The sequence below is a fragment of the Patagioenas fasciata genome, chromosome 3, assembly GCF_037038585.1.
Source record: "Patagioenas fasciata isolate bPatFas1 chromosome 3, bPatFas1.hap1, whole genome shotgun sequence".
Lineage (NCBI taxonomy): Eukaryota > Metazoa > Chordata > Aves > Columbiformes > Columbidae > Patagioenas > Patagioenas fasciata.
Window position 1 is genome coordinate 98,489,038 of NC_092522.1, and position 12,821 is coordinate 98,501,858.

Below are 12,821 nucleotides of genomic sequence, written 5' to 3' on the forward strand. Positions count from 1 at the left end.
TAAATTAGATTTCATTGCTATTTGAACAACAGAGGCCCAGCCTCTTCATAACATTGTGCTTATATTTTGAGTCCTGTTTGACCCTCACTTTCATATACTCTGAAATTGCCAGAAATACTAGAAAGGAGAGGTATGTGAAAAATACCCATACTTCATCTGCCATTCTGTTATTATGGGGATAGGAGTCAACGGAGTTGCAAAACTAGTATTCTAATTGAGGTCAAATTATGGATTTATTTTTTTATGCCAAAAAAGTAGGCCAGAAAATCTTAGGGCAGGCTTTTATCTCAATACAGGGCTTTCTTCTCAATCCTTGACTTGACCATTCATTGCTGCTATTTTGGTAAACTTTCCTAATGGCATCAAAAGGTGATAGTAATGAATGTAGGAAAGTCTTTAGAGAAGTATATGTCATTACTAAAAACTGTTAGTGTGAAAGATAATATAAATGGAATGTATTCCAGTAAACAAAACATACTTGTAATTGGTGAGCATTTAGTAGTGGTCATGATAGAAGTGAAATGTGCTTTATAATCATATATTAACTTCTTGGGAATTAAGAAGTTTATTCATTTTTTTATCCATAAGGGAAAGCATTCATGATTTTTTCTAAAATATTGAGCCAGTCACTAACTCTTCAGCTAAATGTTCTCAGCCTCTGCTTCTATTAACTCACGTTTTCTAAAAGGTAGATTATACATACTGCTGAGACTTAGTGCTTGTTGTTGGCACATTTAACAAGTGTATCAATATATGTAATTCAGTGTTTTCAAATACCTCTAAATATACCATAAATTTTCTTTAGACTTTCTTTAGTGCTCAGATTCAACCTTGATATGTTGCACAAGACTGCTTTATATTATTTAAATCTCTTAAATCCTATTAGTGCCAAGACAAAGTGCCTCAGAGCCAATTTGGTTTTCAATGCAAACAAAATGCAGGCATCCTACTTGGAACAAATTACCTTGTGAATGTTTATCATTGTAAAGATCGATTATAAGAAAGATGTAATTTTTCAGAGTTTTATGGGAAAGAATGGGGAGGAACTGAGCTAGCCGTAAGATGGGAGCAATTGCATATCTGTCATCTGCTTCATGGGAGTTACTGCTTTGAGAGAAATATTAGTGGCTTGGTCATGGACCCTAAATAATTGCTAGTTGAATTAAATAAATTATAAGAATAACTGCATGGTTTTCTGGGGGGAAAAAAAAGATTGCTTCTGAAATAGTAAACTGGAAGCATCTTGATGTTACCTGTTTTGCTGCTCTCTTGTGACCTACACAGAGAAACATTACTGTTATTACCAACACATTTATCTTTATACTGCAAATATCACTTACCATTACTGGAAGCAGCACAACATGAGTGGCACCATGTAATGTACACAAACACTGAGTTTGTCCCTCTGACGTATCCTTCTCCCATTTTGCTTGAACTTGCACATTGATGTGAGTTGCCTTCTCAGCCCAGTAATGCTGTTAACACATTGTGAGGCTGTTACATTTCCATGGGACTGTGGCATCTAAATGTAGGATTGTGCAGTTGTCTCGTCTGCAACAAAAAGGCGAAACAGAATAGAACAAGAAGGGGAACCTGAAGTTTCAGGTCTTTTTCTAAATTTCAGGTGAGTGTGGGGAAAGAGATGCAATATATTTTAATGTATCAGAGGAGGTTTAGATTGGATATTAGTAAAAAGTTCTTCATGGAAAGGGTTGTGAGGCATTGGACCAGGCTGCCCAGGGAAGTGCTCGAGTCACCATCTCTGGAGGTGTTTAAAAGACATATAGATGTGCTTAGGAACATGGTTTAGTGGTGGACTTGGCAATGCTAGGTTAACAGTTGGACTCGGTGATCTTAAGGGTCTTTTCCCACCTAAATTATTCAATGATTAGGGCAACTTACTTTCATTTTGTATACCCTTAATCACAGGTATCTTACCCCTTTAGGCTTTGTTTTAAAAGATGTAGATGTCAGTAGTTTTAACTACATCAGTCACCATCATCAACTTTCCTGCACTGTGCATCTCATTAAATAGATGTGTATCAATTATCTTTCATTCAGAACGTTTACAGCTTTTCTTTCACTCAAGCTCAGTGATTCTATTAGCTTTCCAAACTCTTTACTACTCCTGTTGGTGTTGTTTAAAAGGGAATTTGTCCTTATGGAATGCAATTTGGAAAAATTACGTTTATTTACTTAAATGGTTTTGTTAGTCTAATTAGTTGAAAAGGTTGACATATAGGTCTTAGTGCACTGAGGCTGTGTAGGTGCTTAAGTTCATGAATTGGACTAGTGAGTTATGAAAGAGAATCTAAAAGGTGCCATTTGTCACTATGTTGTGACAAATCAGTTGTAAAACTTAATCTAGTAAGAGAAGGACAGGGAATCTTGGCAATTAGTCAGTTCTGTGATGGAAGGATACCAAATGTGCACTTTAAATTAGACAGTCTGTTCATTCCTTGCTTGATTACCTGATGTAGAAGGTAGTTGTCCCAGTTCATCAGTGTGAAAAGGTGAGATCTCAGTTTTTTTTTCCGTAAGAGATTTAACATTTTTACTACACAAAACAGATTTTGTTGATGTAGTAATCTTGTTTCTTTCAATCACCCTGTTGTTCAGCCACTTGCAATTTTGGGGAATTACTTAGTGTTGAAAAAAAACACAGATATTTGCTTTCCTTCTGGCTAAGGGAATATGAATCTCTCACAGATGGTTTAATATAAAATATTTTTTTAATTTTCCTTAAACCTGTAATCTGTGCAGAGCAATCTAGTTTAACATAGTTTAGGTATAGTACAGATATCAATTAGTGATAGGTATCACAGTCTTTTGACAATCATTTTAAGTTGGGATTGACAAATCAACCTGTGTTAAAACTTGTAGCATTGCCTTTTTTAAATTGTGACTGCGTTGTATTTTCTGTCTTTTTTCAATGTCAATGCACAGTGTGGAAAGGAACTGTAAATTGTAGCATTACAGAAAGATGAATGATATTCTATGATAAACTTTCTCTTTGGGATGAGGGTAGTGTTTATCTGGACTTTAATTTCAGTTATGTTATTGGAATCCATCATTAAACCCTGCTTTTAGCATGCAGAATGCTGTGGTTACAGTAGCCTGGGTTTCGACTGTTACTCCCACATATGTTGGGCAAATTTGGACTCTACTGCTTTATCTACCCATAGGTAACACTGACCAATTATGTTGAAGGCTTTTTGTGTCGACAGAATCACAAGGAAATCCTTTTTTAATGAGACAGTGGGGTGTTTATGTATGAGTTAAGCACGGGTAGTATAGGACTGAGGTATTGTTTAACATTCCTTGTAAACTTCAAGTGTAATAAACATCCAGAACTAAGAGTAGATTTGGGAGTGATTTGTTTAGAGTAAATTTTGTGGCTGGGCGTGGATCAGAACAATTTCAAATTAAGAGTTAATCCACACCCATATTTCAGTCTCAGTTTTAAAATGTGTAGATCTTTGTCTTTTACTTATTATGTAGTTAACAAGACTTTCCCCAGGGTGGACAGCTTAAGAAATGTTGACTTTTGGGCATTGCTTTGTGATAGCTTTGCATTCTTAATAATGCGCTAATTAGCAAAGCTGCTAATGACCGCAGAGCACTGTTCTAGGTTTGGTAACAGTCTTACTGGAGTCTGAAACACGTAACCAGGCTACCTCACAATTTATTTTGACACAACCAAAGTTTGCTGTATAGTTACTGTGATACTTCATCTGATTAAGCACAAAATAATAATAATGATGATTATAACAATAATAACCACCAAAATAAAGGGAAATAAATTAATACTGCTTTTAGATTTTTGTGAGAAAAATTAAGTTCTAAGCTTTTCATAACTGTATTGTTATTAGTCATTTATGCCTAAATCTGTATGCCTTTATTAAATTTACTTTAAATTATATCTATTAGTTAGGCACAGTGAGAAATACTTCGCATACTAATGTCATTACAATGTAAGCACTGGGGGTGATTCAGCATGAAGATGACCTGTGTGTAAAACTCTTGGAATTCTGTGACAGTAGTGGCAGCTGAGGATGTGAGAAGGGCAGTGTGTTGCTTCAGAAAGTTTGGAGCCACAATTACTTCAGCCTGTCAAGCTGTTAGAGTTACTTTGCCTCTTTAATGAGGAGCCAAAGATACTGCTTTATCTATGGGACCTGATGAGATTCATCTGCAGGTCCGGCGGGAACTGGCAGATGAAATTGCTAAGCCACTACCTATCATGTTTAAGAAGTTGTGGCAGTCCAGTGAAGTCTCCACTGACTGGAAAACGGGAAACATAACCCAAATTTTTAAAAAGGGAAAGAAAGAAGACCGAGGGAACAACAGGCCAGTCAGTCTCACCTCTGTGACTGACAAGATCCTGGAACAGGTCCTTCTGGAAACCATGCTAGGGCCCATGGAAAATAAGGAGGTGATTTGTAACAGGCAGCATGGCTTCACTAAGGGCAAATTGTGCCTGACAAATCTGGTGACCTTCTATGATGGGATGACAGCACTGGTGGATAAAGGAAGAACAACTGATGCCATCTACCTGAACTTGTGGAAAGGATTTGAGACTGTCCTGCATACAACATCATTGTCTCTAAAACTAGGAGGTGTATTTGACTGATGACCACTCAGTGGATAAGGAATTGGCTGGATGGTCACACTCAAGAGTTGCAGCCAACAGTCAGTGTCTGAGTGGGGACCAGAGACAAGTGGCATTCCTCAGGATTCAGCATTGGGAGTGGCACTGTATAACATGTTCACTGGCAACATGGACAGTGGGATTGAGTGCACCCTCAGCAAGTTTGCCAATGACACCAAGCTGTGTGGCGATCTCTGCATGCTGGAGGGAAGGGATGCCATCCAGGAGGGCCTTGACAGGCTTGTAAGGTGGGCCTGTGCAAATCTCATGAAGTTCAACAAGGCCAGGTGCAAGGTCCCTCACGTGGGTCGGGGCAATCTCAAGCACAAACACAGGCTGCATGCAGAATGGATCAAGAGCAGCCCTGCGGAGATGGAGTTGGGGGTGTTGGTTGGTGAGAAGTTCAGCATGATGTAGCAACGTGCACTTGCAGCCCAGAAAGCCAACCATGTCCTGCACTGCATCAGAAGAAGTGTGACCAGCAGGTTGAGGGAGGCAGTTCTCCCCATCTGCTCTGCTCTGGTGAGAGCCCCACCTGAAGCACTGTGTCTGACTCTGGGGTCCTGTCACGGAAGCACCCCGAGGTTAGTTTAAGGGACAACAGGGTCCAAAACAACTTTTACTAAACCGGTGAGAAACGGGGTTTTAGCATTCCAAAAGTGACTTAAATACAGGTTCGGATATCAGTTGAGGAAAATTATTAAGGGGCAGCAACTAATACTACAGGCGGTCCACAAAGTGCATGCACATGGCTTCACCCAAAACAATGCCGGAACCGTCTCTGAGTCCCGGAGGAGTACACACTTACCTGAACACGGTGCAGGATTATTCTTAAAGAGATACACGTGCTCGTAGTGAGTACGGAAAGTGTACACTCACGATTCCACGAGGGTAAATTTATAATACACTCGCAATCCTGCGAGGGTTAATTTACTTACACGTGCAGATGTGCACGGAATACTACACGTGCTTATGTGGAAGCACAGGAGGAAAATACACTCATGATTGTGCGAGGAAGTAATTTAAAGTGCGCGTGCAAATGTGCACGGAAAGTACACGTGCTTGTATTAAACACGGAAAGTTATATGTGCTTACGTGGAAGCACGGGAGGAAAATACACTCGCGATTGTGCGAGGAAATAATTTTATACGTGCTTGTATTAAGCATGGGAAGTTACACGTGCATATGTGCACGGAAAGTATAAATATACTCACAATCTTGTGAGAAGTTTCACTCACACACGTGGCGGCAAGGCAAGCGGAGTCTCCATCCCGGGGAGGGGGCTCTCAGCGGTAGCATATCGCTCATGCTCCGAGAGACCGGCAACAATGGGCGGAGTCTCAATGAGAATCCTGTTTTTTATAAGCTGATCAGATCTGACTGTAGGCATTCCAGAAGCTTCTCTGCACCCCCACACTGGCTGTGGGGTGCCCCTGAAGCCTCCAAACATCCCCCAAACTGACCACAGGTGCCCAGCGGCTCACTGGGCCTCAACGCTCCCTTCTCCTATTGGCCCTGGCCAGGGTCAAACAAAAGAAGCTGTTAGCCTCAAGTAATAGAGAAAGAGGGAGATGTGCCTACTCCTTCCATACTGAAGGAGGGGGGGAGAAAAGGGGGGTTTGCATCCTGCCACAGGTTCCCAATATAAGAAGGGCATGGACCTGTTGGAGAGGGTCCAGAGACTGATGAGAGGGCAGGCTGAGAGAGTTGGGGTTGTTCAGCCTGGAGAAGAGGCAGCTCTGGGGGAATCTTATAGCAGCCTTCCAGTACCTAAATATGACCTACAAGAAAGCTGGAGAGGGACTTTTTATAAGGGTGTGTAGTGATAGGACAAGGGGTAATGGCTTTTAACTGAAAGAGGGCAGATCTAGATTAGATACAATGAATAAATTCTTCACTGGGATGGTGTTGAAGCACTGGAATAGGCTGCCCAGAGAAGCTGTGGATGTCCCATCCCTGGAAGTGTTCAAGATCAGGTTTGATGGGGCTTTGAGCAACCTGGTCTAGCGGAAGGTGTCCCACCTCTTGGCAGAGGGGCTGGAACTAGATGAGCGTTAAGGTCCCTTCCAACCCAAACCAATTTATGATTCTATCTTCAGTTTGTTTTTACTGAATTCTGATATGTTCCAAATTTCTATGAAGTTACGTGTTTTTTCCCTATGGAACAGCTGACTTCTGTCTTCATACACACTGATGTTTCAGGTTGATATTTTTCAACTTCATGGTTTATGACTGTGTTGACTTCTCAAAGATATGTAAACCAGTGTTAAATTATTGCCAGTCCAATGATGATACATGTAATATATTATATTGCAGCAAGCCACATACAAATTTCGGCCAAATAAAAATGTCTCAGCAGCATAAAATACTAAAAATATGTTGAATTGCAGAGGAAAAAAAGGCTCTTTGGAATATCTTGCCCTCTATACCTCTGTGATTTAAACTGAATCATTATGTTATAAGATTCCTCTGTCCAGGCTGATCTTGAAAATGCCAGATGATGGAAATTGCGCAGCCTGTTTCCATGCATGCTCTATGCCACTGCTGTTTTGGAGAAATACGTATTCTCCAGTGGTAGCCTTTTTGCAGATATTTTTCCTATAGTGTAAACTACTGTCATGTCTTAAATTATTTCTTCTTAACTCTGCACCATTGATTCCTCACATTCAGCCCCCTCAGTGGAGCTTGGAGAGTGTTTCAATAAATTAATTCTGCAAACCCTGGGTGTGTACTGCTCAGCTTAGTAGTCAGTTTTTCCAGCTTTATATGGGTTAATGGGTATGTACTCTCTGTATGTATCATACTCTCTGATTGTGAACTCATTCAAAAGATGGTAGAGTGTGTGTATTTTCATTTGAATATCTGCTGATGAAAATGTTGTGTTGCAACCATCAGTCAAAAATTATGTGGATTAGGGACACTCTTGGGAGGATTTCATGTCCATAAAATAAATCGGTACTCTGTGATATATATGATCTTTCTCCTGTAAGTTTTAAGTAATTTTAAATGAATTTCCAAATAATTGCAGCATGATTAAATTCCAGTGGGGTGTATATATAAAAATGAACTCGATGGCATCCTTGAAAATTCAGTCCAACACTGTTGCTGATCAGTGACAGCTCAAATGCTGTTTAGCTGATGAGAATCTCAACAGGAGCTGGTGCAGTCAAGATGTAGATGTGTCCACCTGCATGGGTGCAGCACACAGGACGAGGAAAGGCTGTGCAGGCCAAGGACAGCACAGGTTTTCCATTATCCAGGTGGTGCTTAACTAACTGAGATGATTTAGTTGTTATAAATCAGAAGACAGAAGATGGCTTTTCCCGGGAGGTGCCGTGCCAGCCCGTGTTGTGGCCTTGGTGCTGGCGTGTGCCCTCTCCCTGCCTTGTGAAAGAAGGAAACAACACTTGGAAGGATTTTGTTGAGGGTTACGAAGTTGTGAAGGTGGGCTGTCCATGCAATAAAAACTGAACCTACTTCTGACCATCATGTAGCAAACTCCTTATGTGCATAACTTAAAGCTGTTAATAATTTCTGTTTCTCACCTTAAATTTGCTGTGTTATTCCACTGTCATAACAGTAGCATGCTTTTTAAAACACTTTTTAAGTGTCTAGAATTTCTTTTATTTCTTCCGTGCAGTGTTCCATCATATCTTTTAATACTTGTAATTTTGTTCTTGTTCTTCAGGAAGAAACACAGAGATCCTCTCCTATTTGCATAATTTCACATGAGTAATCAAAAAGCACACAGTGTAGGAGGATCCAAGAATTAAAATTTATTGTTACTTTAATTAATGCTTTAACAATGTAATCAAAATAAAACAACCACTTATTTTTACTCCAGTTGTAACAATGCTAATGCAATCAAAAGAATAACATTTCTATTGAGCTTCATTAATAATACAATAAAATCAATAGCTGCAAATCTCTTCTGTTTTCTCGCCTCTCTGATCATATGTAGTCCTGGGTCATGGGCAGGGATGGTTTAGTGAGTTGTCAGCATCCCAGTTCTTCACCAGGAAAACAGTATTGATGCTGGTGCAGGGTTTCCTCCCTCATACTGAGTTTGATTAGGATTATTTTTATCTATTTCAGCCCTGTATTAGTTAATGGATTACACTTCTTACTTTTCTGTTGATATCTAAAACTTCTTTTAGCATGATTGCTCAGGGTTTGTTTTTTTTTTTTTTTTTAAGACTTTTCCCTATATAATATTATTGCTTTTGGTGAAGGAGAACCATACAAGTGAAAAGCTGATGAGAAGTTAAGCTTAAAAAAAATTTAGATGATAACCATCACAGCTTATACAAGCTCATGGAGTAGATGCCTGACCTTTTAGGTAATCTTTGAGACTAGACAATGCAGGTAAGGCCAGCAATCTGGTATGAATAGTTAGTTTTATAATTTCCTGATCCACAGGGCTATGCTGCTACTAGGCTGTGATGTTAAAAGTGAATCTATAGAGAAATCCTTGGGTTACCTTAGCAGTGGTATTTCAGAGATACTTTACTCTTTTTCTGTAGTTAATAGAGCAACCTGTAAAATATATAGTTATTTTCTGGAGATAGATCTTTCTACCAGTTATCTATTTATTTTAATAATTAAATAACTATAAACATTTGCCTAATTAAAAATTTAATAATTAAATGCATATTGTTTCACAAACTGTTAGCAACTATTCTATATTACACACGACTGTTACGATTGCACAGAGTGTAAATAAGCAGATCAACTTCATTTGAACAAATAAAACATCACAGTTTTCTATCATATCCATATGTGCTTGGGACGCTTTCATGGGCTGTCACTCCCCTTTGCTCCCCACCTTTCTTTTTAGTGTCAGGAAAGCCAAAGAGGGAAAAATGAGGGAGGAGTGTGAGTCAGAAGAGAGTGGGGACAACTTGAATAGGAATGTGAAAGGAGCCAAAGCACATGTTGGTTGAAGCTGCAAGACAAGCGCTGGAAAGAAATGGTCGGGAGACCTGCTCTAGGGCACTTTGACTGTATTCCCCTTGCAGGGCTTTCTGCTCCAGTCTCTCCAGGCACCTCTGTCTGTGCCACTCAGTCACTGTATTGCTGTCATTTAGGCAAACTGGACACACGCAAATCAATGGTGCCCAATGGGAAATACCCACGAGTGCTGAGGGAGCTGGTAGTTGTTATTGCAACGACACTCTTCATCACCTCTGAGAGGTCATTGAGAACAGGAGAGGTGCCTGAGGACAGGAAGAAGGCCAGTGTCACTCCAAGCGTTCAGAAAGGGCAAGAGGGAAACTACAGACCAGTCAGCCTCACCTCCATCCCTGGAAAGGTGACGGAACTCATTATGGATGTCATCTCTAAGCATGTGGAGGAAAATGAGGTTATTGGAAATAGTCAATGTGCATTCACCAAGGGAAATCATGCTTGCCAATCTGATAGCCCTCTATGATGGCATGGCTGACTGAGTAGATGAGGGGAGAACAGTGGATGTTGTCTACTTTCGCTTTAGCAAGGCTTCTGACAACGTCTCCTGTAATGTCCTCATAGGCAAGCTTGGGAAGTGCTGGCTGGCAGGGCTCAGAGGGTTGTGGTCAGTGGTGCAGAGTCTGGTTGGAGGCCTGTAGTTAGCCCACCTGGATGTGATCCTGTGCAACCTGCTCTAGGTGAACCTGCTTTAGCAAGTGAGTTGGACTAGATGATCTCCAGAGGTCCCTTCCAACCCCAAACATTCTGTGATTCTGTTTTCCCTCTCTTGTCTTTCTGCTGCCCCATCTGCCTCCTGACTTTTTCAGCAAGTGAACTTGTAACTGTGCCCTGTGGATCCACAATAAGCATGTAATGAGTAATGTGAAAACAAGTGTCATAAAAAATGGCTTCCATTTGAGGTGACAAATGCTTTATTCATTAATTGTGTCAGTGTTTTGTGATGTTGTTAAAAGATGGAGAACCTCAATAGTGCATTTTGGTAATCTGGATTGAAGGGATTACATCTAAGACTGGCTTTAGAAGTATTCCCTTAAACCTGTTTGAGTGCTGATGTTTGTTAATAACAGCCATATGGCTGTCTTCTCTATTATCTGTAATTTACTGAAAAGTCCTAGGATTTTCCTATCTCCTGTCATTGTGTTTTGATCTCTTTGTATCTTTATTGTGGCATGTGTCTGCATTTCATTCACTACTTCTTCAAATAACTTTTCTCCTTGTTAATAAATATCTCACTAGTTATTCTGCTCATTTTCTTGGACATTTACTTTGAGGCCCTATGTTTTTTTCACGTTTGTTTCTTCAGAACTCTTGCCATCAGTGAAAGATATGCTCAAATGAAGGTGGTTTTAGCTGTGTATTTAAGTAATATGTATGAAGATTTTCTGATAAACCGTGAAGAATTTATTTAAAATCAGTGAGATGACACTTTTCTATATTTCTCTGGCCTACATAATGGTGAGATGATCAGATTCATAGTTTTCCAAGGAATAGTAAGTATATTCAAGTTTTAGTAAACAAACATTGCGTTTCAGCATTAAGTTGCATTGGATAGTCAAGACATTTTGAAATATATTCATGCATTCAACAATACATATATTGATTATGAAAAAATGCATATTAATGCTTATAAGAAATATTTATAATATCACACTATAAAGAATTCATTATCAGGCAATCAAGATAAAGTAGTAGCAGTGAAGTACATAAAAATAGCAATGCAATTTATTTTAAACTTATTCTAATAAGCGTAAGCAAATGCTTTTTCAATAAAGCATAGACCTACTATCATGGGCAAAAAGAAAACATACAGTAACTAAATTACGTTCATTGTACTTGCTCTGCCTGATCATGAGAATTGAAAAGAAGTTTATCTGGCCAGAGGTATAGATTGTGTGGACAGGTACTTCATTAATGTGTGGGGTTTTTTTCTGCTGATTATGCTGCGAGGTGCTTGCTGGATAGACGTACACAGATACAGTGGGGTTTAACCTGCTTACTCAACACTTTTTGCTTATGCTTTGATAGTTGATGCTTTGTAGTTTTTTAAAATCTTTTTGTTTGAAGAATCATATGATTTTATGAAATAGAAAGTGTGCTAAATCATACGAGTCTATGGTACTGATTGTATGCATACCCTGTTTGAAATAACTTTTACTTTTACTTTTACTTTTACTTTTACTTTTACTTTTACTTTTACTTTTACTTTTACTTTTACTTTTACTTTTACTTTTACTTTTACTTTACATATCTGCTGAGATCTGAGGCACTGTGAGAAACCATCTTCTGGAGGTTGCTAGGCACCTTCTAAGCACAGTGTCTGACAGAAACTGCTGCTGAAATTCACTCTTCCAGCTCCCTGTTAGCCCCATGTTGGCATGCAAAGGCTCAGATGGTGCTGTCTTTAGTCATTTGACTCTTTTTTGAGGATGTGACTATTTGGGAGTCTATTTACACACATGTGTTATGATGTGAGGTTGTAATGGTTCTAGTAAAAGCATTATAAATACACTGCCTGAAAGTGGAGTTTCTAGGATCTATCAAATGGTCTGTGACTCTGCAGAGATAAACTGGTATTTGAAAATGTAGATAATTTTTCCTGAAATATCTCTGTATCAGATTTCATGAAGTGAAATTATAAATAACATGGGCAATGAATGTCTCCTTCAACAAATACATTTCTAAATACTGTGATTTTTTTAAAGTAAAAATATAGATTAAAATAGTGTACTTCATAATAGAAGGCTATAAAGGCAGTGATAACAGACCTAATATTCAGAGCCTCATATGAAGTACTAAATCTTGCCATTTTTTGCTTTTATTTCTTCACATTTTGTATTGGTTTGCATTCCAGCCTTCTTTGCTGTCTTCAGTGATGCTGATGTTAAGATAGGGTGATTTGTGTGTATGGTATAAATATAATTGCAGACTGTATAGAAAGCCTATGGCACTTGAAGTATTTGGAAAAGTTCTTATTTTGTTTAGGAACTTCTAGAAATGAATATTGTAGTATACAGATGGCTGCTGAATGTCAGCCTTCAACAGGCATTTGATACTATTCACTGTAAATAAGGTAGCACTGAGAGTGCAAATACCTCACATCTTTTTAGAGTATCTGGTATTCAGTAGAGGAGAAAATCAGATGTCATCATCCTTATTGTGGTTTAAGCAATTTATGTGGAACCATTCTGACAAAGTGAGCATG

General features: G+C 39.0%; 1 protein-coding gene across 7 annotated transcripts in view; it reads left to right on the forward strand.

Moving 5' to 3' along the window:
- The window catches only part of KHDRBS2 (KH RNA binding domain containing, signal transduction associated 2), a 372,066-nt gene that overhangs the window by 33,408 nt on the left and 325,837 nt on the right, over positions 1-12,821 (forward strand). The window lies entirely within an intron of this gene.